Genomic DNA, 4,902 nt, shown 5'->3' with positions numbered 1-4,902 from the left:
ACTATATTATACTAAATTTTAATGTACTACAAAACTGCATACATACCAATATGTAAATATGCTGATTAAAAAGTTAAAAGTTGGTGAAATTTTTGCAAAAAGTCTGAAATTGATACTTATATGGGGTTTGTTGAGTAATCAGCTATATTTTCATAAAAAACAATAAACATTAAATAAACTAAACAAAAATAGCCAACACTTGCTAAAATCTCGCGTGCCATTTTATATTTGGGTCACTGTGTTTTTGCCAAAGAAGGACGGAGCGGGGACTTTCCTTATACAATTTTTGTTATGAATGGCTTAAATTTAAGTGCAAGGTTTTATTCGAAACACTTAGAAAACAACGAATGAGAATAAAAGAGCACGAATATCGATGTGAAGCAAAACTCTATGGGAAGACAGTACCGTGAATAATTGTATCATGGTGCCAACATACTTTATTGTTGCTTATTATTTCTCTGAGACAGGCATGTGAAAGAGTGAGTAGGACATTAAAAAATGGAGTTTCACATATATAGACATCAAAATACAATTAAATAGTGGAATTGTTAAAAACTTAAAAAGCGACCGGCTTGTTCGATATAAATTAATGGCGTTTTCTTTTTTCAGCCCTTTCACAGCTTGACGTGTTCATTTTTTAAAATATTGCCCTCCGACTAAGCAAAATACTTTATACTAATATAGCCATTTTTCTGGACGAAAAGTAACCTAGTGCAAATGTTACAATGTAAGGCAAAATTTTTTAATAAAAAAAAAACACGCTATAAGTTTTTAATTAATCTCTTTTTTATATTTAAGTATTTAATACAAACATGACTTCTGATGTACGTATAACGACAGTTCCTTTTGTTAAGCAAAAATAGTTTGTAATCAATTTACCAGTCTCTGTTTTTGTGATTTATTTATTTATTTAAAAAAAACTAATGATTTTACTTTCTACTTGCGATTTCTTTAAACAAAACATGTAAATTTAAGTTGAAACATTTTAGCCGTTTTTAGCCGCTTTTTTTTGCCAATATAGCCGGTCGCCCCAAAAAGTTCTGGCAACACTGGTTGCACACCCGAAGGACGGGGCCTTTCATGTGACACCACAGTTTTGAAAATCGAACGAACGATACGGATTTTACGACTTTAAATATTTAACGCAACCTTCTCCGAACTCGTGTAAGAAGTTTCACTTCAAAACAAACAACACAATGGGAAAGAGTGTCCAGCAAAGAAGTATGTATTTTAAAGTAAAAAGTAAAGAAGTATAAGTTCGGGCGAAACCGAACTTTATATACCCGGCGCCGTATCGTTAAATATCGTTTCAACTTTCTCTGAACTACCTTTGCATGGTAAGTAGAGGTTTTTAATCGATATCAAACGTTTTCGATAATATGCAGAGTTAGACTTAATTTTATAATTGAACCTAGTTAGGTACCAGTCGATTAAGTGGTTATCGAGATACACCTTTGTAGTTATAAAGTGGGCGGTGCTACGCCCAATTCCTAAAAGTCTATAGCAGTTATTTATTGTTAGGTGATTGTTGTAACTATTAACTTGGAGTAAATTGACGTCCTCAGTTGTTCAAATATCGGAGTTTTCGTATTTCTGAAATTCACCGTTATTCGGAAGGTGGGTGTAATTTTGCTCAGATTTGAAAATTTTTCAACAAATTGCTTTTCCGTACCAAGGTTATTAAGTGCACCGAGTTTGGTAGAAATTGATAAATCGGTTACCGAGATACACATTTGTGGTCATATAGGGGCGGCGCCTCGCCCATTACCCAAAAATCTATAATATTAAATTTTTTTGATAAGTGGTTATTGTAATCATCGATTTTAAGTGAATTAGCTCCAGTAGTTACTGATTTATCCCAGTTTTCGTGATTCTGTAAATTTCCGTTATATGGCAGGTGGGCGTGGTTATTGCCCAATTTCAAAGATTTTAAACACATTTCTTAGCTAGACCTTACCCAAATCTCGCACCGAGTTTGGTAAGGATTGGTGAAGGGGCTACTGAGATACGGTATTTTATCATAAGTGGGCGGGGTCACGCCCATTTTCCAAAAATTTATTAATAATATTATTGTTTACCACAATTTAATAACATACTAATTTTGAACAATTTGCATCTAATATTTACTGAAATATCGCAGTTTTTGCATTTTTCGAAAATACCGTTATATGGGAAGTGATCATGGTCACAGTCCGACTTCTCTTTTCATTCTGATCATTTATGTATACATATCTATCTCAATTCGTTTTGGCTGTTACAAACAACCGTTACGCGAACAAAGTTAATATACCCTTGGACACAAGTGCTGTCGGGTATAAAAAGAGCCAAAATGTTCTAAAAGAGCCAAAATGTTTAAAGTAGTATCTGTTACTTATATTCATAATTTTGCTTTGAATAAAAATGTACTGAAAAGTACTGATTTTTTTAGCATGAAAAAGTGTAACGTACTGATTTCGCGCATAAAAAATCTGGTAGCCCTATGCGTGATAAACTTGACTTAAGAAGCATATTAAAGGAGTGTCAAAAATGTTTAATCACCCTAATCGATGCACTTTTGAAACGATTACCTAGTCAATTAAATACTTTAAAAAAAGCTTTGATTTTGTCACCAGAAAAGTGTGTGAATCACAAGAGGGCGAGTTTCAGGGACCTGTCAATTCACTATTTGACTTTGAAGGAAAAGCAGCGGAAACCGGATATTTAAATCTTTTAGCTTTCCCATGAAATAACTTTTCTCCGAACCATTCCATCCGACTCTGAAGAATTTTGGATAATTGCTTACGTAGTGAAAACCGCAACAGGCAATAAAATGTTTGGTAATATAAGTCAATCCATATTTTTATCCAGCCGCACCCACATGCTTTGTTGAGCGCGTTTTTCCCGTAATGAATTCCACAAAAACTAAGATTCGAAATAGGATGAGGTTGGAAAGCCTTAATTCAATAGTTCGAATAAAGTGTTATATGAAGGCTAATAGTTTTAATAGTAATAGTTTCTGCTGCAAAACGTTTCCAATATCAAACAGTATGTTATCAAGGTTCTCAATATATGAAAACAACAGATATGTAAATCATTCAGACACTATATGATTTTGAAGAAATTGTGGAAATAGCTGATCTCGCCTTATTATAGGTTTTTATTTAATTTTTAGCGCCGACCTCTTAAAAGCGGATTGTGCGATTAATCCATTAATATGAGTTATAATAAATTTAATAACTGCTCAGTCCTATTGCAAAATGTGTTGAAACAAATATTTTTAAATAGTATGCGTATTTACAAAGAAAATTGTTTGTACATCACTGTTATACAAGTGATTTTTGTTATTTATTATTACCCTCTGAAGGTATTATATTCGTTTTTGGTTTTAAAAACTATATTATAACAAGATCTCATTTTTAAAATAAAAGATATGTAAAATCGGTTTCATGAATTTTATTTTAAAAAAATTGGCGTCTTTTGGCGTTTTTTTTCAGAAATTGCGCTTTTTTTTAACAATCTGGACACCCTCTTCACAACCATCTTAGAAAACTAAATGAGAAAAATCAATTGAGTGAATCGTACAAATGTATGTACGCGTTAAAACATACCAATTGCACCAATGCATTGAGGAAACCCAATTTGGTTGAACCCAGACATACACTCTCGTATCTTGTCTTTACTGAAAAGGATGTGACTAAGGTAAATAGGATGTAATACAATCCATGCTTGCTTGCAAAACTCTAACACGATTAAGCATTAAGTCGATTTTCCAATTCCGAACATATTGCCTACACTGCGGTACTCAGAGGACGATCCCAGGGCATACACAGCAATGGGTACCCGCTTCTTACGGCTAATGGCTAGAAATGTTAAGAAAGTATCCATATCATGAATCCATTTAATTCATTGCATGTAAAATCGATATGGCAATATATTGGGCTGAACGATATCGATATCGGAAAAATCGATGTTGAAAATCCTACTCCCAATTGAATAGAATATTACACCTGCTTATCAACTCACATAATTGTGTTACTTCCATCTTGTATATTTATTGAGGATTAACACGGAATGCCGATCGACTCAAGCGGTTTGTCAAACTTAAGAGCTAAATAAATCACACAGGCTGCTGATTAAACCTACTTTAGTATTTTCCATACACTTTTTTGTAGATGAAAAATAAATTTCAACTTAAACATCGATATTACAGGTAAAGTAACGATATATCGACCCTGGAATATCAATTCAAAAAAACGATTATCGTGCCATGAAATATCGATATTCAGAAAAATCTACACGATATATACAAGGTGGTGCTACTGGCGAATTTAGATTTTCGCAGCGGTACTTCTGCATGTCCAAATGATGTGTTTGTTGTAAACAAGGCGAATTCATATTACAACCAACACATCATTTTGACATTAAGACGTACATCGTCGAAAATCTAAAGTCGCCATTAACACCACCTTGTCTAAATTCGCCTTGGCTAATGACTCCGAAAATTTTTGTCTTTCTTTTCCAAACATGAAAGAAGACCGCATAGTTTGTCAAAGTTACTGCGCTTCATGTGAAAATTGTTCCTAAAGAACTCCTCCCCATTACTTTGGCAATCAATCTCCCAAAACATACCCCTCCGATTCTACAACGGCAAAGATATGTATATGTATTAATAAAAGTTGAATAACAAGAACTAGGAAAAGTTGGTCTACCAGTTTTCAATGCATTTTATTATGCGGTTTCTGCAGAATTGTTAATATCATCCATTGTTTATTCAAGCAAAACCACATCATATTCACTAAAAACTCACTTCTTGTACGGTAAAGCGAAATGCTTTGGGCGCAAGCATTTTCCAATTCTACATGTATGTAGATACTTTTGGATTGTTGTAAAATATATTTTCGCAATAAACATAATAATATTTAT

At 33.3% G+C, this 4,902-nt stretch overlaps 1 long non-coding RNA gene across 1 annotated transcript; it reads right to left on the bottom strand.

Moving 5' to 3' along the window:
- Window positions 1–3,333: 3,333 nt before the first annotated feature.
- On the bottom strand, window positions 3,334–4,159 carry LOC118736457. Its single transcript, XR_004992677.1, has 3 exons — window positions 4,003–4,159; window positions 3,588–3,839; window positions 3,334–3,528 (listed from the first exon to the last, which is right to left on the bottom strand). It is a non-coding gene; the product is annotated as an uncharacterized LOC118736457 (long non-coding RNA).
- Window positions 4,160–4,902: the final 743 nt, after the last annotated feature.

The sequence above is a fragment of the Rhagoletis pomonella genome, unplaced genomic scaffold (genome assembly GCF_013731165.1).
Source record: "Rhagoletis pomonella isolate Grant_MI unplaced genomic scaffold, Rhpom_1.0 Rhpom_scaffold_00003, whole genome shotgun sequence".
Classification (NCBI taxonomy): domain Eukaryota; kingdom Metazoa; phylum Arthropoda; class Insecta; order Diptera; family Tephritidae; genus Rhagoletis; species Rhagoletis pomonella.
Note: the sequence above shows the minus strand (reverse complement) of the source record. Positions and strands in the feature narration are given on the sequence as shown.